At 51.6% G+C, this 24,868-nt stretch overlaps 2 protein-coding genes across 2 annotated transcripts in view; one reads left to right on the forward strand and one right to left on the reverse strand.

Annotated features, from left to right (window-relative positions):
• Positions 1–24,868, forward strand: part of LOC132401345 (equilibrative nucleoside transporter 1-like) — a 379,498-nt gene that overhangs the window by 141,596 nt on the left and 213,034 nt on the right. The gene's annotated exons all lie outside the window — the stretch shown is intronic.
• The window catches only part of LOC132400951 (uncharacterized), a 64,823-nt gene continuing 47,275 nt past the window's right edge, over positions 7,321–24,868 (reverse strand). Inside the window, exons 2-4 of the mRNA XM_059982555.1 lie at positions 21,616–21,679; positions 20,415–20,496; positions 7,321–12,781 (exon numbers count right to left, since the gene is read on the reverse strand). The gene's annotated coding sequence lies outside the window, so the exon portion shown is untranslated. The remainder of the gene's footprint in view (positions 12,782–20,414; positions 20,497–21,615; positions 21,680–24,868) is intronic.

Below are 24,868 nucleotides of genomic sequence, written 5' to 3' on the forward strand. Positions count from 1 at the left end.
AGGAGGGAGATGGTGTCTGTCAGAGTGAGGAGGGAGATGGTGTCCGTCAGTGAGTGAGGAGGGAGATGGTGTCTGTCAGTGAGTGAGGAGGGAGACGGTGTCTGTCAGTGAGTGAGGAGGGAGATGGTGTCTGTCAGAATGAGGAGGGAGATGGTGTCTGTCAGAGAGTGAGGGGGGAGATGGTGTCTGTCAGAGTGAGGAGGGAGATGGTGTCCGTCAGTGAGTGAGGAGGGAGATGGTGTCTGTCAGTGAGTGAGGAGGGAGATGGTGCCCGTCAGTGAGTGAGGAGGGAGATGGTGTCTGTCAGAGTGAGGAGGGAGATGGTGTCTGTTAGTGAGTGAGGAGGGAGATGGTGTCTGTCAGAGTGAGGAGGGAGATGGTGTCTGTCAGTGACTGAGGAGGGAGATGGTGTCTGTCAGAGTGAGGAGGGAGATGGTGTCCGTCAGTGAGTGAGGAGGGAGATGGTGTCCGTCAGTGAGTGAGGAGGGAGATGGTGTCTGTCAGAATGAGGAGGGAGATGGTGTCTGTCAGAGTGAGGAGGGAGATGGTGTCTGTCAGTGAGTGAGGAGGGAGATGGTGTCCGTCAGTGAGTGAGGAGGGAGATGGTGTCCGTCAGTGAGTGAGGAGGGAGATGGTGTCTGACAGTGAGTGAGGAGGGAGATGGTGTCTGACAGTGAGTGAGGAGGGAGATGGTGTCCGTCAGTGAATGAGGAGGGAGATGGTGTCTGACAGTGAGTGAGGAGGGAGATGGTGTCTGTCAGAGATGAGGAGGGAGATGGTGTCTGTCAGAGAGTGAGGGGGGAGATGGTGTCTGTCAGAGTGAGGAGGGAGATGGTGCCTGTCAGTGAGTGAGGAGGGAGATGGTGTCCGTCAGTGAGTGAGGAGGGAGATGGTGTCCGTCAGTGAGTGAGGAGGGAGATGGTGTCTGACAGTGAGTGAGGAGGGAGATGGTGTCTGTCAGTGAGTGAGGAGGGAGATGGTGTCTGTCAGTGAGTGAGGAGGGAGATGGTGTCCGTCAGTGAGTGAGGAGGGAGATGGTGTCTGTCAGTGAGTGAGGAGGGAGATGGTGTCTGTCAGTGAGTGAGGAGGGAGATGGTGTCTGTCAGAGTGAGGAGGGAGATGGTGTCCGTCAGTGAGTGAGGGGGGAGATGGTGTCTGTCAGAGTGAGGAGGGAGATGGTGTCCGTCAGTGAATGAGGAGGGAGATGGTGTCTGACAGTGAGTGAGGAGGGAGATGGTGTCTGTCAGAGATGAGGAGGGAGATGGTGTCCGTCAGTGAGTGAGGAGGGAGATGGTGTCTGTCAGTGAGTGAGGAGGGAGATGGTGTCTGACAGTGAGTGAGGAGGGAGATGGTGTCTGTCAGTGAGTGAGGAAGGAGATGGTGCCCGTCAGTGAGTGAGGAGGGAGATGGTGTCTGTCAGTGAGTGAGGAGGGAGATGGTGTCCGTCAGTGAGTGAGGAGGGAGATGGTGTCTGTCAGAGTGAGGAGGGAGATGGTGTCTGTCAGAGTGAGGAGGGAGACGGTGTCTGTCAGTGAGTGAGGAGGGAGATGGTGTCCGTCAGTGAGTGAGGAGGGAGATGGTGTCTGTCAGAGTGAGGAGGGAGATGGTGTCTGTCAGAGTGAGGGGGGAGATGGTGTCTGTCAGTGAGTGAGGAGGGAGATGGTGTCTGTTAGTGAGTGAGGAGGGAGATGGTGTCTGTCAGTGAGAGAGGAGGGAGATGGTGTCTGTCAGTGAATGAGGAGGGAGATTGTGTCTGTCAGTGAGTGAGGAGGGAGATGGTGTCTGTCAGTGAGTGAGGAGGAGATGGTGTCCGTCAGTGAGTGAGGAGGGAGATGGTGTCTGTCAGAGTGAGGAGGGAGATGGTGTCTGTCAGAGTGAGGAGGGAGATGGTGTCTGTCAGTGAGTGAGGAGGGAGATGGTGTCTGTCAGAGTGAGGAGGGAGATGGTGTCTGTCAGAGTGAGGAGGGAGATGGTGTCTGTCAGAGTGAGGAGGGAGATGGTGTCTGTCAGAGTGAGGAGGGAGATGGTGTCTGTCAGAGTGAGGAGGGAGATGGTGTCCGTCAGTGAGTGAGGAGGGAGATGGTGTCTGTCAGTGAGTGAGGAGGGAGATGGTGTCTGTCAGTGAGTGAGGAGGGAGATGGTGTCTGTCAGAGTGAGGAGGGAGATGGTGTCTGTCAGAGTGAGGAGGGAGATGGTGTCTGTCAGAGTGAGGAGGGAGATGGTGTCTGTCAGAGTGAGGAGGGAGATGGTGTCTGTCAGAGTGAGGAGGGAGATGGTGTCCGTCAGTGAGTGAGGAGGGAGATGGTGTCTGTCAGTGAGTGAGGAGGGAGATGGTGTCTGTCAGTGAGTGAGGAGGGAGCTGGTGTCCATCAGTGAGTGAGGAGGGAGATGGTGTCCGTCAGTGAGTGAGGAGGGAGATGGTGTCCGTCAGTGAGTGAGGAGGGAGATGGTGTCTGTCAGAGTGAGGAGGGAGACGGTGTCTGTCAGTGAGTGAGGAGGGAGATGGTGCCCGTCAGTGAGTGAGGAGGGAGATGGTGTCTGTCAGAGTGAGGAGGGAGATGGTGCCCGTCAGTGAGTGAGGAGGGAGATGGTGTCTGACAGTGAGTGAGGAGGGAGATGGTGTCTGTCAGTGAGTGAGGAGGGAGATGGTGTCCGTCAGTGAGTGAGGAGGGAGATGGTGTCTGTCAGAGTGAGGAGGGAGATGGTGTCTGTCAGAGTGAGGAGGGAGATGGTGCCCGTCAGTGAGTGAGGAGGGAGATGGTGTCTGACAGTGAGTGAGGAGGGAGATGGTGCCCGTCAGTGAGTGAGGAGGGAGATGGTGTCTGACAGTGAGTGAGGAGGGAGATGGTGTCCGTCAGTGAGTGAGGAGGGAGATGGTGTCTGTCAGTGAGTGAGGAGGGAGATGGTGTCCGTCAGTGAGTGAGGAGGGAGATGGTGTCTGTCAGAGTGAGGAGGGAGATGGTGTCTGTCAGAGTGAGGAGGGAGATGGTGTCTGTCAGAGTGAGGAGGGAGATGGTGTCTGTCAGAGTGAGGAGGGAGATGGTGTCTGTCAGAGTGAGGAGGGAGATGGTGTCTGTCAGAGTGAGGAGGGAGATGGTGTCTGTCAGAGTGAGGAGGGAGATGGTGTCTGTCAGAGTGAGGAGGGAGATGGTGTCCGTCAGTGAGTGAGGAGGGAGATGGTGTCTGTCAGTGAGTGAGGAGGGAGATGGTGTCTGTCAGTGAGTGAGGAGGGAGCTGGTGTCCATCAGTGAGTGAGGAGGGAGATGGTGTCCGTCAGTGAGTGAGGAGGGAGATGGTGTCCGTCAGTGAGTGAGGAGGGAGATGGTGTCTGTCAGAGTGAGGAGGGAGACGGTGTCTGTCAGTGAGTGAGGAGGGAGATGGTGTCTGTCAGTGAGTGAGGAGGGAGATGGTGTCTGTCAGTGAATGAGGAGGGAGATGGTGCCCGTCAGTGAGTGAGGAGGGAGATGGTGTCTGTCAGAGTGAGGAGGGAGATGGTGCCCGTCAGTGAGTGAGGAGGGAGATGGTGTCTGACAGTGAATGAGGAGGGAGATGGTGTCTGTCAGAGTGAGGAGGGAGATGGTGCCCGTCAGTGAGTGAGGAGGGAGATGGTGTCTGTCAGAGTGAGGAGGGAGATGGTGTCTGTCAGAGTGAGGAGGGAGATGGTGTCCGTCAGTGAGTGAGGAGGGAGATGGTGTCTGTCAGTGAGTGAGGAGGGAGATGGTGTCTGACAGTGAATGAGGAGGGAGATGGTGTCTGTCAGAGTGAGGAGGGAGATGGTGCCCGTCAGTGAGTGAGGAGGGAGATGGTGTCTGTCAGAGATGAGGAGGGAGATGGTGTCTGACAGTGAGTGAGGAGGGAGATGGTGTCTGTCAGTGAGTGAGGAGGGAGATGGTGTCCGTCAGTGAGTGAGGAGGGAGATGGTGTCCGTCAGTGAGTGAGGAGGGAGATGGTGTCTGTCAGAGTGAGGAGGGAGATGGTGTCTGTCAGAGTGAGGAGGGAGATGGTGTCCGTCAGTGAGTGAGGAGGGAGATGGTGTCTGTCAGAGTGAGGAGGGAGATGGTGTCCGTCAGTGAGTGAGGAGGGAGATGGTGTCTGTCAGAGTGAGGAGGGAGATGGTGTCTGACAGTGAATGAGGAGGGAGATGGTGTCTGTCAGTGAGTGAGGAGGGAGATGGTGTCTGTCAGAGTGAGGAGGGAGATGGTGTCTGTCAGAGTGAGGAGGGAGACGGTGTCTGTCAGTGACTGAGGAGGGAGATGGTGCCTGTCAGTGAGTGAGGAGGGAGATGGTGTCTGTCAGAGTGAGGAGGGAGATGGTGTCTGTCAGTGAGTGAGGAGGGAGATGGTGTCTGTCAGTGAGTGAGGAGGGAGATGGTGTCTGTCAGTGAGTGAGGAGGGAGATGGTGTCTGTCAGTGACTGAGGAGGGAGATGGTGCCTGTCAGTGAGTGAGGAGGGAGATGGTGTCTGTCAGTGAGTGAGGAGGGAGATGGTGTCTGTCAGAGTGAGGAGGGAGATGGTGTCCGTCAGTGAGTGAGGAGGGAGACGGTGTCTGTCAGTGACTGAGGAGGGAGATGGTGCCTGTCAGTGAGTGAGGAGGGAGATGGTGTCCGTCAGTGAGTGAGGAGGGAGATGGTGTCTGTCAGAGTGAGGAGGGAGATGGTGTCTGTCAGAGTGAGGAGGGAGATGGTGTCTGTCAGAGTGAGGAGGGAGATGGTGTCTGTCAGAGTGAGGAGGGAGATGGTGCCCGTCAGTGACTGAGGAGGGAGATGGTGTCCGTCAGTGACTGAGGAGGGAGATGGTGTCTGTCAGAGTGAGGGGGGAGATGGTGTCTGTCAGAGTGAGGAGGGAGATGGTGTCTGTCAGAGTGAGGAGGGAGATGGTGTCTGACAGTGAATGAGGAGGGAGATGGTGTCTGTCAGTGAGTGAGGAGGGAGATGGTGTCCGTCAGTGAGTGAGGAGGGAGATGGTGTCCGTCAGTGAGTGAGGAGGGAGATGGTGTCCGTCAGTGAGTGAGGAGGGAGATGGTGTCTGTCAGTGAGTGAGGAGGGAGATGGTGTCTGTCAGAGTGAGGAGGGAGATGGTGTCCGTCAGTGAGTGAGGAGGGAGATGGTGTCTGTCAGAGTGAGGAGGGAGATGGTGTCCGTCAGTGAGTGAGGAGGGAGATGGTGTCTGTCAGTGAGTGAGGAGGGAGATGGTGTCTGTCAGTGAGTGAGGAGGGAGATGGTGTCTGTCAGTGAGTGAGGAGGGAGATGGTGTCTGTCAGTGAGTGAGGAGGGAGATGGTGTCTGTCAGTGAGTGAGGAGGGAGATGGTGTCTGTCAGTGAGTGAGGAGGGAGATGGTGTCTGTCAGAGTGAGGAGGGAGATGGTGTCTGTCAGTGAGTGAGGAGGGAGACGGTGTCCGTCAGTGAGTGAGGAGGGAGACGGTGTCTGTCAGCGTGAGGAGGGAGACGGTGTCTGTCAGAGTGAGGAGGGAGATGGTGTCCGTCAGTGAGTGAGGAGGGAGATGGTGTCTGTCAGTGAGTGAGGAGGGAGATGGTGTCTGTCAGAGTGAGGAGGGAGATGGTGTCTGTCAGAGTGAGGAGGGAGATGGTGTCCGTCAGTGAGTGAGGAGGGAGATGGTGTCTGTCAGAGTGAGGAGGGAGATGGTGTCCGTCAGTGAGTGAGGAGGGAGATGGTGTCTGTCAGTGAGTGAGGAGGGAGATGGTGTCTGTCAGAGAGTGAGGAGGGAGATGGTGTCTGTCAGAGTGAGGAGGGAGCTCGTGTCCGTCAGTGAGTGAGGAGAGAGATGGTGTCTGTCAGAGTGAGGAGGGAGGTCGTGTCCGTCAGTGAGTGAGGAGGGAGATGGTGTCTGTCAGTGAGTGAGGAGGGAGATGGTGTCCGTCAGTGAGTGAGGAGGGAGATGGTGTCTGTCAGCGTGAGGAGGGAGACGGTGTCTGTCAGTGAGTGAGGAGGGAGATGGTGTCTGTCAGTGAGTGAGGAGGGAGATGGTGTCTGTCAGTGAGTGAGGAGGGAGCTGGTGTCCGTCAGTGAGTGAGGAGGGAGATGGTGTCTGTCAGTGAGTGAGGAGGGAGATGGTGTCCGTCAGTGAGTGAGGAGGGAGATGGTGTCTGTCAGAGTGAGGAGGGAGATGGTGTCTGTCAGTGAGTGAGGAGGGAGATGGTGTCTGTCAGAGTGAGGAGGGAGATGGTGTCTGTCAGAGATGAGGAGGGAGATGGTGTCCGTCAGTGAGTGAGGAGGGAGATGGTGTCCGTCAGTGAGTGAGGAGGGAGATTGTGTCTGTCAGTGAGAGAGGAGGGAGATGGTGTCTGTCAGAGTGAGGAGGGAGATGGTGTCTGTCAGTGAGTGAGGAGGGAGATGGTGTCCGTCAGTGAGTGAGGAGGGAGATGGTGTCTGTCAGAGTGAGGAGGGAGATGGTGTCCATCAGTGAGTGAGGAGGGAGATGGTGTCCGTCAGTGAGTGAGGAGGGAGATGGTGTCCATTAGTGAGTGAGGAGGGAGATGGTGTCTGTCAGTGAGTGAGGAGGGAGATGGTGTCTGTCAGTGAGTGAGGAGGGAGACGGTGTCTGTCAGTGAGTGAGGAGGGAGATGGTGTACGTCAGTGAGTGAGGAGGGAGATGGTGTCCGTCAGTGAGTGAGGAGGGAGATGGTGTCTGTCAGTGAGTGAGGAGGGAGATGGTGTCTGTCAGTTAGTGAGGAGGGAGATGGTGTCTGTCAGTGAGTGAGGAGGGAGATGGTGTCTGTCAGTGAGTGAGGAGGGAGATGGTGTCCGTCAGTGAGTGAGGAGGGAGATGGTCTCCGTCAGTGAGTGAGGAGGGAGATGGTGTCCGTCAGTGAGTGAGGAGGGAGATGGTGTCTGTCAGTGAGTGAGGAGGGAGATGGTGTCCGTCAGTGAGTGAGGAGGGAGATGGTGTCTGTCAGTGAGTGAGGAGGGAGACGGTGTCTGTCAGTGAGTGAGGAGGGAGATGGTGTCTGTCAGTGAGTGAGGAGGGAGATGGTGTCCGTCAGTGAGTGAGGAGGGAGACGGTGTCTGTCAGTGAGTGAGGAGGGAGATGGTGTCTGTCAGTGAGTGAGGAGGGAGATGGTGTCCGTCAGTGAGTGAGGAGGGAGACGGTGTCTGTCAGAGTGAGGAGGGAGATGGTGTCCATCAGTGAGTGAGGAGGGAGATGGTGTCTGTCAGAGTGAGGAGGGAGATGGTGTCTGTCAGTGAGTGAGGAGGGAGATGGTGTCTGTCAGTGAGTGAGGAGGGAGATGGTGTCTGTCAGTGAGTGAGGAGGGAGATGGTGTCTGTCAGAGATGAGGAGGTAGATGGTGTCTGTCAGTGAGTGAGGAGGGAGATGGTGTCCGTCAGTGAGTGAGGAGGGAGACGGTGTCTGTCAGTGTGAGGAGGGAGACGGTGTCTGTCAGTGAGTGAGGAGGGAGATGGTGTCTGTCAGAGTGAGGAGGGAGATCGTGTCTGTCAGTGAGTGAGGAGGGAGATGGTGTCTGTCAGAGTGAGGAGGGAGATCGTGTCTGTCAGTGAGTGAGGAGGGAGATGGTGTCTGTCAGAGTGAGGAGGGAGATGGTGTCTGTCAGAGTGAGGAGGGAGATGGTGTCTGTCAGTGAGTGAGGAGGGAGACGGTGTCTGTCAGTGAGTGAGGAGGGAGATGGTGTCCGTCAGTGAGTGAGGAGGGAGATGGTGTCCGTCAGTGAGTGAGGAGGGAGACGGTGTCTGTCAGTGAGTGAGGAGGGAGATGGTGTCCGTCAGTGAGTGAGGAGGGAGATGGTGTCTGTCAGTGAGTGAGGAGGGAGACGGTGTCTGTCAGTGAGTGAGGAGGGAGATGGTGTCCGTCAGTGAGTGAGGAGGGAGATGGTGTCCGTCAGTGAGTGAGGAGGGAGATGGTGTCTGTCAGAGTGAGGAGGGAGATGGTGTCTGTCAGTGAGTGAGGAGGGAGATGGTGTCTGTCAGTGAGTGAGGAGGGAGATGGTGTCCGTCAGTGAGTGAGGAGGGAGATGGTGTCCGTCAGTGAGTGAGGAGGGAGATGGTGTCCGTCAGTGAGTGAGGAGGGAGATGGTGTCTGTCAGAGTGAGGAGGGAGATGGTGTCTGTCAGTGAGTGAGGAGGGAGATGGAGTCTGTCAGTGAGTGAGGAGGGAGATGGTGTCCGTCAGTGAGTGAGCAGGGAGATGGTGTCTGTCAGAGTGAGGAGGGAGATGGTGTCTGTCAGAGTGAGGAGGGAGATGGTGTCTGTCAGAGTGAGGAGGGAGATGGTGTCTGTCAGAGTGAGGAGGGAGATGGTGTCCGTCAGTGAGTGAGGAGGGAGATGGTGTCCATCAGTGAGTGAGGAGGGAGATGGTGTCTGTCAGTGAGTGAGGAGGGAGATGGTGTCCGTCAGTGACTGAGGAGGGAGATGGTGTCTGTCAGTGAGTGAGGAGGGAGATGGTGTCTGTCAGTGAGTGAGGAGGGAGATGGTGTCTGTCAGAGTGAGAAGGGAGATGGTGTCTGTTAGTGAGTGAGGAGGGAGATGGTGTCTGTCAGAGTGAGGAGGGAGATGGTGTCTGTCAGTGAGTGAGGAGGGAGATGGTGTCTGTCAGAGTGAGGAGGGAGATGGTGTCCGTCAGTGAGTGAGGAGGGAGATGGTGTCCGTCAGTGAGTGAGGAGGGAGATGGTGTCTGTCAGAGTGAGGAGGGAGATGGTGTCTGTCAGTGACTGAGGAGGGAGATGGTGTCTGTCAGAGTGAGGAGGGAGATGGTGTCTGTCAGAGTGAGGAGGGAGATGGTGTCCGTCAGTGAGTGAGGAGGGAGATGGTGTCCGTCAGTGAGTGAGGAGGGAGATGGTGTCTGTCAGAATGAGGAGGGAGATGGTGTCTGTCAGAGAGTGAGGGGGGAGATGGTGTCTGTCAGAGTGAGGAGGGAGATGGTGCCTGTCAGTGAGTGAGGAGGGAGATGGTGTCCGTCAGTGAGTGAGGAGGGAGATGGTGTCCGTCAGTGAATGAGGAGGGAGATGGTGTCTGACAGTGAGTGAGGAGGGAGATGGTGTCTGACAGTGAGTGAGGAGGGAGATGGTGTCCGTCAGTGAGTGAGGAGGGAGATGGTGTCCGTCAGTGAATGAGGAGGGAGATGGTGTCTGTCAGTGAGTGAGGAGGGAGATGGTGTCTGTCAGTGAGTGAGGAGGGAGATGGTGTCTGTCAGTGAGTGAGGAAGGAGATGGTGCCCGTCAGTGAGTGAGGAGGGAGATGGTGTCTTTCAGTGAGTGAGGAGGGAGATGGTGTCTGTCAGAGTGAGGAGGGAGATGGTGTCCGTCAGTGAGTGAGGAGGGAGATGGTGTCTGTCAGTGAGTGAGGAGGGAGATGGTGTCTGTCAGTGAGTGAGGAGGGAGATGGTGTCCGTCAGTGAGTGAGGAGGGAGATGGTGTCTGTCAGTGAGTGAGGAGGGAGATGGTGTCCGTCAGTGAGTGAGGAGGGAGATGGTGTCTGTCAGTGAGAGAGGAGGGAGATGGTGTCTGTCAGAGTGAGGAGGGAGATGGTGTCCGTCAGTGAGAGAGGAGGGAGATGGTGTCTGTCAGAGTGAGGAGGGAGACGGTGTCTGTCAGAGGGAGGAGGGAGATGGTGTCCGTCAGTGAGTGAGGAGGGAGATGGTGTCTGTCAGAGTGAGGAGGGAGATGGTGTCCGTCAGTGAGTGAGGAGGGAGATGGTGTCTGTCAGTGAGTGAGGAGGGAGATGGTGTCTGTCAGTGAGTGAGGAGGGAGATGGTGTCCGTCAGAGTGAGGAGGGAGATGGTGTCCGTCAGTGAGTGAGGAGGGAGACGGTGTCTGTCAGCGTGAGGAGGGAGACGGTGTCTGTCAGTGAGTGAGGAGGGAGATGGTGTCCGTCAGTGAGTGAGGAGGGAGATGGTGTCTGTCAGAGTGAGGAGGGAGATGGTGTCCATCAGTGAGTGAGGAGGGAGATGGTGTCTGTCAGTGAGTGAGGAGGGAGATGGTGTCCGTCAGTGAGTGAGGAGGGTGATGGTGTCCGTCAGTGAGTGAGGAGGGAGATGGTGTCCGTCAGTGAGTGAGGAGGGAGATGGTGTCCGTCAGTGAGTGAGGAGGGAGATGGTGTCTGTCAGTGAGTGAGGAGGGAGATGGTGTCCGTCAGTGATTGTGGAGGGAGATGGTGTCCGTCAGTGAGTGAGGAGGGAGACGGTGTCTGTCAGTGAGTGAGGAGGGAGATGGTGTCCGTCAGTGAGTGAGGAGGGAGATGGTGTCTGTCAGTGAGTGAGGAGGGAGATGGTGCCCGTCAGTGAGTGAGGAGGGAGATGGTGTCCGTCAGTGAGTGAGGAGGGAGATGGTGTCCGTCAGTGAGTGAGGAGGGAGATGGTGTCCGTCAGTGAGTGAGGAGGGAGATGGTGTCTGTCAGTGAGTGAGGAGGGAGATGGTGTCTGTCAGTGAGTGAGGAGGGAGATGGTGTCTGTCAGAGTGAGGAGGGAGATGGTGTCTGTCAGTGAGTGAGGAGGGAGATGGTGTCCGTCAGTGAGTGAGGAGGGAGATGGTGTCCGTCAGTGAGTGAGGAGGGAGCTGATGTCTGTCAGAGTGAGGAGGGAGATTGTGTCTGTCAGTGAGTGAGGAGGGAGATGGTGTCTGTTAGTGAGTGAGAAGGGAGATGGTGTCCGTCAGTGAGTGAGGAGGGAGATGGTGTCCGTCAGTGAGTGAGGAGGGAGATGGTGTCTGTCAGTGAGTGAGGAGGGAGATGGTGTCTGTCAGAGTGAGGAGGGAGACGGTGTCTGTCAGTGAGTGAGGAGGGAGATGGTGTCTGTCAGAGTGAGGAGGGAGATGGTGTCCGTCAGTGATTGTGGAGGGAGATGGTGTCCGTCAGTGAGTGAGGAGGGAGATGGTGCCCGTCAGTGAGTGAGGAGGGAGATGGTGTCCGTCAGTGAGTGAGGAGGGAGATGGTGTCTGTCAGTGAGTGAGGAGGGAGATGGTGTCTGTCAGAGTGAGGAGGGAGACGGTGTCTGTCAGTGAGTGAGGAGGGAGATGGTGTCTGTCAGAGTGAGGAGGGAGATGGTGTCCGTCAGTGAGTGAGGAGGGAGATGGTGTCCGTCAGTGAGTGAGGAGGGAGATGGTGTCCGTCAGTGAGTGAGGAGGGAGATGGTGTCCGTCAGTGAGTGAGGAGGGAGATGGTGTCCGTCAGTGAGTGAGGAGGGAGATGGTGTCTGTCAGTGAGTGAGGAGGGAGATGGTGTCTGTCAGTGAGTGAGGAGGGAGATGGTGTCTGTCAGTGAGTGAGGAGGGAGATGGTGTCTGTCAGTGAGTGAGGAGGGAGATGGTGTCTGTCAGAGTGAGGAGGGAGATGGTGTCTGTCAGAGTGAGGAGGGAGACGGTGTCTGTCAGTGAGTGAGGAGGGAGCTGATGTCTGTCAGAGTGAGGAGGGAGATTGTGTCTGTCAGTGAGTGAGGAGGGAGATGGTGTCTGTTAGTGAGTGAGAAGGGAGATGGTGTCCGTCAGTGAGTGAGGAGGGAGATGGTGTCCGTCAGTGAGTGAGGAGGGAGATGGTGTCTGTCAGTGAGTGAGGAGGGAGATGGTGTCTGTCAGAGTGAGGAGGGAGACGGTGTCTGTCAGTGAGTGAGGAGGGAGATGGTGTCTGTCAGAGTGAGGAGGGAGATGGTGTCCGTCAGTGATTGTGGAGGGAGATGGTGTCCGTCAGTGAGTGAGGAGGGAGATGGTGCCCGTCAGTGAGTGAGGAGGGAGATGGTGTCCGTCAGTGAGTGAGGAGGGAGATGGTGTCTGTCAGTGAGTGAGGAGGGAGATGGTGTCTGTCAGAGTGAGGAGGGAGACGGTGTCTGTCAGTGAGTGAGGAGGGAGATGGTGTCTGTCAGAGTGAGGAGGGAGATGGTGTCCGTCAGTGAGTGAGGAGGGAGATGGTGTCCGTCAGTGAGTGAGGAGGGAGATGGTGTCCGTCAGTGAGTGAGGAGGGAGATGGTGTCCGTCAGTGAGTGAGGAGGGAGATGGTGTCCGTCAGTGAGTGAGGAGGGAGATGGTGTCTGTCAGTGAGTGAGGAGGGAGATGGTGTCTGTCAGTGAGTGAGGAGGGAGATGGTGTCTGTCAGTGAGTGAGGAGGGAGATGGTGTCTGTCAGTGAGTGAGGAGGGAGATGGTGTCTGTCAGAGTGAGGAGGGAGATGGTGTCTGTCAGTGAGTGAGGAGGGAGATGGTGTCTGTCAGAGTGAGGAGGGAGATGGTGTCCGTCAGTGAGTGAGGAGAGAGATGGTGTCCGTCAGTGAGTGAGGAGGGAGATGGTGTCTGTCAGAGTGAGGAGGGAGATGGTGTCTGTCAGAGAGTGAGGAGGGAGATGGTGTCCGTCAGTGAGTGAGGAGAGAGATGGTGTCCGTCAGTGAGTGAGGAGGGAGATGGTGTCCGTCAGTGAGTGAGGAGGGAGATGGTGTCTGTCAGAGTGAGGAGGGAGCTGGTGTCTGTCAGTGAGTGAGGAGGGAGATGGTGTCTGTCAGAGTGAGGAGGGAGATGGTGTCTGTCAGTGAGTGAGGAGGGAGATGGTGTCCGTCAGTGAGTGAGGAGGGAGATGGTGTCTGTCAGAGTGAGGAGGGAGCTGGTGTTTAAAACTCCACAGGGTGTGGTCTGAGGCCTACCTACCGTGGCAGGAGGAGGGAGTTGAGACCGCTGAACAGGAGCATTGGTAACATTGCACACAATGTCATTACATTGCCAAACTTTCTCTGCAAATGGTTCTCGCTTGTTGTCGTTGAAACATTCATTGTCGAGGTTCCGTTGGAGGTTGGATCTGCGCTGGAGGCATCCGCGTCTTGCAATCGGTACTTAAAATACTGAGGGAGACAAGCACAGACATTACAGATGGAAGAGAGAAATGGAGCAGGAGGGAGAGAGAGTGAATGTGAGCAAGAGGAGGCATGAAGGATGGTGTGGGTGGAAATGATAGAGGATAAAAGGGGAGAGATGGTGGGGAGACAGATGGGCAAACGAGATAGAGGGGAGAGAGACAGGGGGAGAGACAGTGGGGCAAGAGACAGAGTGGGGAGACAGGGGGGAGTTGAAGGAGGGAGACGGAGCAGGTGAGACGGTGGGAGACGGGGATTACTTTTGGTGCTGTTTTCTATCGAGTACGAGACGGAGGGCAGATGACTGCATCAATACTGGAACAGTAGAGAAGGAGAGCCTTTCGGCTTTGTGGAATATTGGAACCGCTTCTGAGGACGATAGGTCCCGTAGAAGCAGAACGGTTTGCACTCGAACCCAAGCAAGTCCAACATTCTTGCTGGAAGGTTCATTCGTGCTGTTGATGAGGGTTTAGACTAGTTTGACAAGGTAATGAGATGCTGTAGATATATTGGGGTTGAGGAGGTGCAGTCAAACAAAGCAGGAAGCTTGGATCAGTTGTGCACAAGCAGATATGGGCACAATGAGGCAGATAGGAAGATGGGTAAACTGAACTGAATCCAATTTTAAGGCAAGGAGACTGTTAGGTAAGGGGGTGGTGAAGTTACGAGTACAGATTGATATGGAATTGGAGAGTGTTGTAGAACAGACAGAACTAGGAGACAGGTGCACAGTTCCTGCAAAGTTAGACAGGGTGATGAAGATGGCATTTGGCATGCTTACAAAGTAGAGGATCGGGATGACATGTACAAGATGTCAGCAAGTGTAGATTTGGTGTACCGTGCACAGTTCTAGATTTGGTGTACCGTGCACAGTTCTAGATTTGGTGTACCGTGCACAGTTCTAGATTTGGTGTACCGTGTACAGTTCTAGATTTGGTGTACCGTGTACAGTTCTGGATTTGGTGTACCATGTACAGTTCTAGATTCGGTGTACCATGTACAGTTCTAGATTCGGTGGACTGTGTACTGTTCTAGTCACCCTATCATTAAACTGGAGAAGGTACAAAAAAGATTTATGGGGATTAAACTGAGACTAGAGGCTTGAGTTATAAGGAAAGGCTGGATAGGATGGGACTGTTTTATCAAAGCAGAAGAAGGGTGGCCAAAAGGAAGTTTATAAAAAGCAAGGGACACAGATAAGGTCACTCTTTTCCTTGGGGTTGTGAACTGGAAAGGATAGATTTAAGAAAGAGCTGAAGGGCAACTTTCTCCTGTTCCCCCCACCCCCAGAAAGGGTGGTGAGTATATGGAATGAGCTGCCAGAGGAAGAGGTTGAAGTGGGTATAATTATGACATTTAAAAGCATCTGGACACATATTTGTTTAGAGATACATGGGCCTAAGGCAAACAAATGGGACTTGATTGATTGATTGATAAATTGATCGACGTGGACAAAAACCCATTTTCTGTGCTGTATATCTCCATGATGCTATGAGATTAAGAAAGAAATTATGAGGGCAAAGTGGGGCCATGTAATATCACTGCAGATATCCCAAGACATTTCATAACAGGAGGGTGGCCAGTGAAAGAATGAGCGAAAACAGGGACTGTGTGTGGGACGACAGGAAGCAGGCAAACTCTAAAAGGGATACATCTCTTCTACGTTCAGTAAGGTGAAAGACATTGCTGGTGGAGATTTCTGGGATGGAGGTGGTGATATTTTAGAGCATATTTTGAGGCATCTCTCCTGTAAGCCCAAACCCAGGCCACATTGGGATTCAAAGGAGGAGATTGTGGGAGTCCTGACAGTGAACTTGAAACTTTTATCGGCTGTTGGTGGGTGCGAGAAGACAGAGAACAGTAAACGTGGTACTGCTGATCAGGAGCAGCAGAGATCTGCAAAGTAATTACAGGCCAGCAGGTTTTATGTCTGTGGTACAGACATTACTGGAAAAGATCAACTTTTCTGAGAGGATAGATTAACATATAATGGTACAGCACAGGCACAGGCCCTTCAGCCCATCTGTCTGCACACGGTCATAGAACACAGAACAGTACAGCACAGGCACAGGCCCTTCAGCCCATTGTCTGCAAACTTTGATGCCAATTTTAACTAATCCCATCTGTCTGCACACGGTTATAGAACACAGAACAGTACAGCACAGCCCCCAGTGTTCTGCCAAACCAATTAAATTGGTAATCAAATGGACAACGAATCTCTTCTTTCTACAAAATGTCCATATCCCTCCATCTTCCTTACAGCCATGTGCCTATCTTAAACGGGCAAAAATGCTTAATATCTGCCTCCAACCCCACCCCAGGCTGCACACTCCAGACACACCTTACCCTGTGTTAGAAACTTGTCTGTAACAACTCCTTTAAAATTACCCCTCTCACCTTCAAAGCATTCCCTCTGGCATTAGGCATTTCAACCCTGGGAAACAGATACTCCTGGTCTTTATCTGTCTATACCTGTCGTAATCTTGTACATCTCTAGCAGATCCCCCCTCAGCCTTTGCCGCTTTAGAGAAAACGACCCGAGTTTGCCCAGGCTCTCGTGACAGCACATGCCCTCTATTCCAGGCAGCAATCTAGTAAACTACTTCTGCACCCTCTCCAGAGCCTTGCCCTCCTTCCTATGACGGGGTGACCAGAACTGTACGCAACACTCCAGATGTGGCCTAACCAGAGTTTGATAAAGCTGCAACAAAACTCCCTGATGTCTGAACTCAACTAGTAAAGGCAAGCATGCCATTTGCTTTCTCTTCGTCACCACCCCATCACCCTGTGTAGCCACCTTCAGGGAGCTATGAACTTGGATCCCAAGATTCCTTTGGTTTAGGGTCTTGCAATTAACTGTCTGTGGTCTCTGATTTGATGTGCCAAGGCACATGTGGTGGGATTAAACCCTATCTGCTATTTCTCCACCCCACCCACATCTGCAATTGATCTACATCCATCATATTCTTTGCCAGTTTTCTACTCTATCCCCAACATCACAAATCTTTGAATCATCTGCAGACCTACTGACCCACCCATCCACATTTCCATCCACGTCATTTATATACATCACCCACAGCAGAGGTCCCGATACAGAACTCCACTAATCCCAGACGTGATTCAGCTAGAACAAATGTCATCGTATGGGCAAGCCAATTCACCATGGATCCCATGCATCCTAATCTTCCGGGTGTGTCTCCCATGAGGGACCTTGCCAAATGCCTTATTAAAACTCATGCATACAATATCAACAGCTCTACCTTCATCAATCACCCTCATCACCTCGTCAAAAAACTCAATCAAGTTCATAAGACACAATTTGCCCTGGACAAAGCCATGCTGACTCTCCCTAACTAGGTTATGATTTTCCAAATACTCACAAACCTTATCCCTAAGAATGCCCTCCAATAACTTCTCTACCACTGGAAACATGTCTGCAGTTTCCAGAGTTATCCCTGGCTCCTTTCTTGGACAGTCCTCCACAGCCTCTCCTGCGCCTAGACAGGACACGAAGATATTGATCAAAGCCCCAGCAATCTCTTCACTTTCCTCTCTGAATGTCAGGCCCTGGGACTTACTCACCTTAATGCTCTTTCAGAGACCTAACTCTGCCTCCCTCTTCACCTCGAAACGCTCGAGCGTATCAATGTGCTCGGCTCTGATCTCCCTATCCTTCACGTCTTTCTTCTTGGTAGATACAGATGTAAAGTACTCATTAAGGACATCACCCAAATCCACCGCATCCATGCAAATGTTCCCCCCTTTATCATTGAGTGGTCCCACCCTCTCCCAAGTCATCCACTTGCTCCTGACATAGATATAGAATGCCTTCAGATTCTCTTTAATCCTACTTTGCAAGGACTTTTCATGGTCCTTCCTGGCTTTCCTAATTCTCTTTGAGCTTTTTCTCTGTCTTATTTCTAATCCTCAAGGGCTCTGGTTGATCCAAGTTTCCTAAACTTTATATACTTTTCCTTTTCCTTCTCGACCTCCAAGGTTTTCTTACATTGCCCTCCTTCTGACTGCAACATACTTCTCCACTGCTTTGCGTATTTTGTCTTGAAATACCCTCTGTCTGGTGGATGTGGATTTGCCCAGAAATAGCTGTTCCCAATTAATTCTCCCTACTTCCTGCCTAATACTCCCAATATTCTCATAATTAGCCCTGCTAATACCCTCCTGCAAGGTCCATACTTATCCTTGTTTGTAACTATCTTAAAACGTAAGGAGTTGTGGTTACTGTTCCCAACTGTTCACCCACTGAAAGGTCGGTCCCCTAGGCAGCCTCATTACCCAACACTGGGCCCAGTACAGTCCCTCCTCTACACATTGATTTACGAAACATTCCAGGATGCATCTAACAATTTCTGCCCCACCTAAACCTCTTGCACTAAAATCCTGCCTCCTCTGTTTTTGCTGTTTTTGCTGGCCCTGACACCTACCTTCCTCTCCTTCTCTCTATTTTCTCACCTGGTGCTCTGGTTCCACCCCTCCTCCCCCCGCCAAACTAGTTTAGCCCCCCCCCCCCCCCCAAGTAGTGGACAATATCGCTCTATTTTCTGTCTGTTCATGTGTCTGTCTAAATGCTGCTTAAATATTCCCAATGCATCTGCTTTCCCCCATTTCCTATCCTGGCAACAAGTTCTACATCTCTACCACTCTGTGTAACAGTCTGTTCCAAGCCTACACTGGGGTCCATGCCCCGCTTTTCCTACGCTACATCGACAACTGCATTGGTGCTGCTCCGGCACCCGTGCTGAACTCAGTGACCTCATCAACTTCGCCGCCACCTTCCACCCTGACCTCAAATTTACCTGATCCATTTCTGACACCTCCCTCCCCTTCCTCAATCTTACTGTCTCCATCTCTGATGTCTATCATAACCCACTGATTCTCTCAGCTACCTGGACTGTACCTCTTCCCACCCTGTTACTTGTAAAAATGCCATCCCCTTCTCTCAACTCCTCCGTCTCCACCACATCTGCTCTCAGGATGAGGCTTTTCATTTCAGAACAAAGGAAATGTCCTACTTTTTCAAAGAAAGGGGCTTCCATTCTCCACCATCAACACTGTCCTCACCCACAACGCTTCCATTTCATGTATGCCTGCTCTCATCCCATCCTCCCACCACCCTACAAGGGATAGGGTTCCTCTTGTCCCTACCTACCACTGCACCAGCTTCTGCGCCCAGCACACAATTCCCTGAAACCTCCACCATCTCCAACGTGATCCCACCACCAAGCACGTCTTTCCCTCCCCCCCCCCCCCACTTTCTGCTTTCCTACACAACTCCCTTGTCCATTCGATCCTCCCCACTGATCACACTCCTGGCATTTATCCTTGTGAGCGGAACAAGTGCTGCACCTGCCCCTACACCACCTCCCTCACGACCATTCAGGGCCCTAAACAGTCCTTCCAGGTGAGGAGACACTTCACCTGTGAGTCTGTTGGGGTGATACACTGGTCTGGTGCTCCTGGTGTGGTTTTCCTGCATATTGGTGAGATCTGACATAGACTGGGAGATCGCTTCACCAAGCACCTACGCTCCATCCACCAGAGAAAGCAGGATCTCCCAGTGGCCACCCACTTTAATTCCACTTCCCATTCCCACATCAGTCCATAGCCTGTCGTGATGAGGCCACACATCTGGGTAGCTTCCAACCTGATGGCATGAACATCGATTTCTCAACCCCTCTCTGCCCTCTCCTTCACCAGTTCTCATCCCCTTTCCCTCTCTCACTGTATCTCCTTGCCTGCCCATCGCCTCCCTCTGGTGCTTTTCCTTCTCCCACGGTCTTCTATCCCCGTCTATCAGATTCCCCCTTCTCCAGCCCTGTATCTCTTTCACCAATCAACTTCCCAGCTATTTACCTCATCCCTCCCCCTCCCGGTTTCACCTATCACCTTGTGTTTCTCTCCTTCCCCCCCCCCCCCCACCACTTTTTAAATCTACTCATCGTTTTTTCCTCTAGTTCTGCCGAAGGGTCTCGGCCCAAAATGTCAGCTACTTTTTTCCACTGATGCTGCCTGACTGCTGAGTTCCTCCAGATTTTATGTTTGTTACTCTGTGTAAATACTTGCCTTGAAAATCTTCTTTACATTCTACCCCCTCACCATAAAGCTATGCTCTTAAGTACTTGACATTTCTATCCTGGGAAAAAGACTACCTTTCCGATCTATTCTTCTTGACATTTTATGTACAGTACTTTTATCTGGTCAGCCTTCACTCTCTGACAGTCAAAGTTTTACAGTTCATAGTTTCAAATGACAATATCCTGGTGAAATTCTTCTGCACTTCAAGGCCTCCACATCCCTCCTGTAGCAAAGGTGATTTAACCAAAGGGCATAAATGTAATGTAGAGGTTTAAAAGGGATAAGATGAAGTTTTTATACCCCTCCCCTTCCCTCCATGAGTGGCAGAACTCTGAAACACACACTGCGGGAGGGGGTAGTGCAGGCAGAGACTATGGAACTTAAGAAATATCTAGATGTGTATTTGAATCACCATGGTAAAAATGTTAAATACAAACTTCTGGTAATAAGATTACTGCAGATAAATGTCATGGTTCTTGCAATGAGATAGATACCCCACGGTTCTGGTGAATGAGATTACTGTAGATAGATACCCCACGGTTCTGGTAATGAGATTACTGTAGATAGATACCCCACTGTTCTGGTAATGAGATTACTGTAGATAGATACCCCACGGTTCTGGTGAATGAGATTACTGTAGATAGATACCCCACGGTTCTGGTAATGAGATTACTGTAGATAGATACCCCACTGTTCTGGTAATGAGATTACTGTAGATAGATACCCCACTGTTCTGGTGAATGAGATTACTGTAGATAGATACCCCACTGTTCTGGTAATGAGATTACTGTAGATAGATACCCCCCTGTTCTGGTAATGAGATTACTGTAGATAGATACCCCACGGTTCTGGTAATGAGATTACTGTAGATAGATACCCTACAGTTCTGGTAATGAGATTACTGTAGATAGATACCCCACTGTTCTGGTGAATGAGATTACTGTTGATAGATACCCCACTGTTCTGGTAATGAGATTACTGTAGATAGATACCCCACGGTTCTGGTAATGAGATTACTGTAGATAGATACCCCACGGTTCTGGTAATGACATTACTGTAGATAGATACCCCATTGTTCTGGTAATGAGATTTCTGTAGACAGATACCCCACAGTAGTGTTGTGGTTAGTGTGATGCTATTACAGCTTGGAGTGCCAGAGTTCAGAGTTCAATTCCCACATCAGCTGGAATGAGTTTGTACGTTCTCCCCGTGGAACACAGAATGTGTGGCTTCCTCTAGGACCTCTGCTTGCTCCAACAGTCCAAAGACGTACCAGTTAGTGGAGTAATTGGTCATTGTAAATTGTGCCGTGAATTAGACCAGGGTTAACTCGTGGGTTGCTGGGCAGTGCAGGTAAAAGGGCCAGAAGTGCCTGTCCTGCACTGTATCTGTGAATAAATAAGAGCTTTACGGTTGCCGTGGACACACTGGGCTAAAGAGGTTTCTGCACTACATGGCTGTGGAAGGCAGAGAGGGAATGGTTCAGTGGCCGAGGAGGATGACTGGGACAGGGATCGAGGATACACACCTGAATTGCCGTCATGAAGAAGTTCCAAGGAAGAAGGGTTCCAAGTCCCAGGATGAGGAAGATCAGCCACACAGCCTTGAACCTGTTTCAGGGACAGAATCAGCAGCGGAGTAACACACTGCAAACCCCACACACGGGACCTGCCAACTCTCACTTCCATCCCACCCTGAAGCCTGCGCCTCACCGAGGCAGAACACCTCTGTGACTCAGAGCTCCTGGTGCTGTCCCACCTTGGCATTGTTACATGGACCACTCCATCCCATCATTTACACTTGGTTGTGTTTCAGTTTCGGGAGGATGGTTTTGGGGACTGACAGTAGAGCCATTGTTTAGGGACAGGGATGCGGGGGAATTAGAGGACAGTGATTAATAATCTGAACCTTCACTCCATGTTTGAAGGCCAGCAATGTCGATGTGGACAGATGCAAGGACAGCAGACCATCAAGCTGAGGGCTGACCATCAGACCGGAATTCGAGTCCAATATTCAGGGTCCCGGCATCAGCATCTCTGGAGTTTGAGGCCTGGACTTTGGATCATTATCCAGGAACCCCCGTTCATTATAATCCGTGAGTCCAGGGCGGGCCCAATGGCCAGAACCTAGAGTCTGCGAATCTGTGTGACTCAGCTGGTGAGGCTGAAGGCCGAGTGTCTGCAAATCCACAAGTTCACCTGAGGCTGGAGGCCAAAGATGTACCGGTGTTAGAGGGCTGTGTGGGTGGGAGGAAGGAACAGGCTGTTGTTGCTTTGTCACTCGGGATGCATTGCTTCGTGTCGTTGTGCTCTGCGTTGCTCTGCTAAGCGTGGTGGGCATACTACATTGGCACCGGAACGCGAGGCAACACTTGCCCCCCAGCACCTCCTCGGTTGTTAACGCAAACGACTCATTTCACTCTATGTTTCGATGTACACGTGATTCTGAATCTGCAACACTAACCCTACTTGTGACAAACACCGACTATCCTCACCCATCTCATACTGGGCACTTCATCGATTCCTTAGCGACCCGCCCCACACCGACTGCCCCGTCCCTCCCTTTACGCAATGACCACCCTGTCCTGTCTCACACCACAATGACCCTCCCATTCTGCACTGACCACCCTGATGCAGCCATCAACACAATGACCATCCTGTCCCATCCCACACCATATCGACGACCCCCCCACGCCATCCCATTCTCCTACTTCCCTGTCCCATACTGACCGGTCCACCGGCTCCTGCTCCCTCATCTTTGTCATTTCTGTTCCCTCTGGTAAGTGCGTTCAACCTGTGGGAAGGAAAGGGCAGAGGTTAGGGAGGCCCTGCTCCCCCTTGCCTCACATCCATTGACCTGCTCTTTGCCCCACCTCCTCACCAGACCAGGCCCACACCAGCCCAACATACACAGGGGTTCCTATCCCTGCTCATCAGCCCAGACCTGCTACACAGCAAGATTTCCACAGTGTGAGGGGGTAATTGTGGTCAAGATGGCTTTGGGCAAGAATGATAATGGCGTGCACATCCTGCAGCGTAGAAACAGCCCAACATGACCAGGATAACAATCCAAACTGGTCTCATTTGTTTGCAGTGGTCCATGTCCCACCAAATCTTTTCAACCCATATATCTGTCTTAAATTACTTTAAACAGTGTAATCGTACCTGCTTTGACAGTATCCTCCTGTAGGTCATTCTATCAACCTCTGACCCCTCAGCTCCACTTTAAATCTGTCTCCTCCTACCTTAGTTTTAGACTGCCCTGCCCTGAAGACAGACGATGTGGGTAAACCCTATCTGTACCCCTCATGATTTTACACCGTGATAAGGTCACTCTTCAGCTTCCTTCACTTATCCAGGAATAAATATTTAGCATCTCCTTATAGTTCAAGCTTTGCAGTCCTGGTGACATTCCCACAAATCATTTCCACACTCTTTCCAACAGCTGGTCATTGAGTGACTCCGTTAAATGTGAGATCTAGCAAACGGGAACTGTGAATAGCCGGCGAGTGCTGGCCGCGGCTGATTGAGGGACAGAGACCAGGCGAAAGAGCCGCACCCCATGGAAGAAAAAGATTGGAAACCCCTGCAAAAGAGCACTTTAATACACAAAAGCACCACAGAAAAAGAAGTGATTTATATGTAACTGACAGAAGTATTAAAAATACCATTAAACCCACAGAGCAGGATTGTAAGATTACCAGATATAAAAGCAGGTAACCTGCTGCAGCTCTTCAGAGGAGGTTCGAGGAAGCGAGAGTCAAATAGCACGGAAAGAGGCCCTTCTGCCCAACCGGCTCAGGCTGATCTGCATTCCTAGCTAAGATACTCTCGTTTGTCGGCAGTATCTAAAGCTTTCCTGTCTGTGTAACTGTCCAAGTAACTTTTACATGTAGGCAGCGTACCCGTCTCAACCACCTCCTCTGACATCGACCATCTTTGGGTGAAAAGTTGCCCCTCAGGTTGCTGTTAAATCAATGCCCTACTGTTTTTGATTCCCCAGCCCTGGGAAAGGATCATCTACACAAGACATCTAATTTACAGCCCGAGTGCAGAGAGGTAAAAAACTAAAGCAGATTGTAATTGCCACTATTGGTGCGTGAATAGGAAACGGCTGATGAGGACAAGTCCAGGCCTGACAGTCCAGAGAGTTTATAAAGGGGAATATGGAAATTACAGTATAATTAACAATTACTTTGCATCAGCCTTCATAGAAGTACACAAAACCTAACGGATATATTACAGAGGATCTAGTGAGAACAAGGAACTGCCGGAACCAAGTGTTAGCCAAAAAATAGTACCACAGAAATTGGTGGGCTTGAAAGCTGATAAATCTCAGCAACCATACAATCTACATCCAGAGTTTAGAAAGAGCTGTCATCTTTCAAGGTTCTGTGGATTCTGAAAATGTTCCTGTGGATTGTAGGACAGCAAATGTAACCCAACTTTTCAAGAAAGGAGAGAGGAAACAGAATCACCAAGCTGTTAGTTTAAAGTCAGTGGTGGGGTCAAGCTGAGATCTGTAGTGAAGGACCTAGAAACTAAAAACATTGGAAAATAAAAGGTTTGAATGGAGGCAACTTTGATTTATGAAAGGAAAATCATGTCTTTGGCCGATCTGCTGGAGTTCTTTGAGAATGTGACACTTAGATAAGGAGGAACAAATGGAGGTGTTGTAACTGGGTTTCTAAAAGGCTTTTGTTCAGGTGGTGTCGTGGTTTCTCGTGCCCCACAAACGACCAGGAGACGCAGAAGATTCTTCAAGAAGTATTAAACTTTAATTTGCAAATCAAAGCTGAGACAGTCATTGAGCTAGTCGCTGATTGCCCACCAATCCTTGTACATAGCATTTTTTATAACAATCTCCCGGTTTAGTTGCATTAGCATATCCAATCGGTCTACAGTTGCGTATCACAAGTACATCCGCCACTATTGTTTCTACCCATTGACTTAATCGTGTTCTAATCTACATCTCTTAGCTACCTCTCATTAACACCCCATTATCTTCTACATTCTTAAGATTCTATTCTCCTACTAAATTGGATACATGCATAGCAAATAGCAAACTCAAAGCTGACTACATAGTTTTGATTACACAGCAAACAATGGAACTTTTATACTCCAATAGTGGCTGGTCACCAATGTTAAAGAATATGGAATCTGGACCGATGTATCTGACATGGACGGGGAATTTACTCTCGAGCAGACAGCAGAGTTGGAATAAACGGACCCTGCTCAGGCTGACTATCTGCGGCTGGTGTGATATCACAGGGATCTGTACTTGGTCACAACAGAATGTGGACAATTTAGCCAAAGGCACCAAATGTCCTGTTGCCCAGTTTGTTGCTGAAGCTGAACCAGGTGGGATTGAGAGTATGGATAAGGATGTAGGTGGCAAGTGGGCAGGCTGAGTGAGTGGGTGAGACAGGGCAGATGGTACATAATGTGGGAAAATGCAAACTGTACATATAGAATATTTTCTAAATGGTGAAAGATAGGAATCATTGATGTTTGATGTATACGTCACCAAATAAAACCCTTACTTATCTCCATCAGTTTCACTGGTCCGTTCCCCTCCCACTTACATCGCTGACACGTCAGGCATCTTTCCCCACTTTTAGTTTCCATTTCCAAGTCTCAAGTAGCTCACTTCCGCTTTGGATATCCAGAACCTCCGCTCAGGCTGTTCAGGGGCCCTTTGCTTCAATGAATCCTTCACACCTCCACCTTTGGGAGTCCAGCTGAACTCATTCTCATGTTGAATATCTGCTCCTTCAACCCCACAACCGTAGTCACTTTCTTCAAGCCCAAGAAGACTTTGGCAAACTGGCCTTAACAACTCAAAACAATGAGAGTAAAAGTTGGTTGATTATGACGCAGGTTGCTGGGGAGGCTGTATTTGGAATATTATCTTCAGTACTGGTTACCTTGCTACAGGAAAGATGCTGCCAGAACTTGAGGGACTGAATTTTAAGGAGAGGTT

This window comes from Hypanus sabinus, chromosome 10 (genome assembly GCF_030144855.1).
Source record: "Hypanus sabinus isolate sHypSab1 chromosome 10, sHypSab1.hap1, whole genome shotgun sequence".
Taxonomy (NCBI): Eukaryota; Metazoa; Chordata; class Chondrichthyes; order Myliobatiformes; family Dasyatidae; genus Hypanus; species Hypanus sabinus.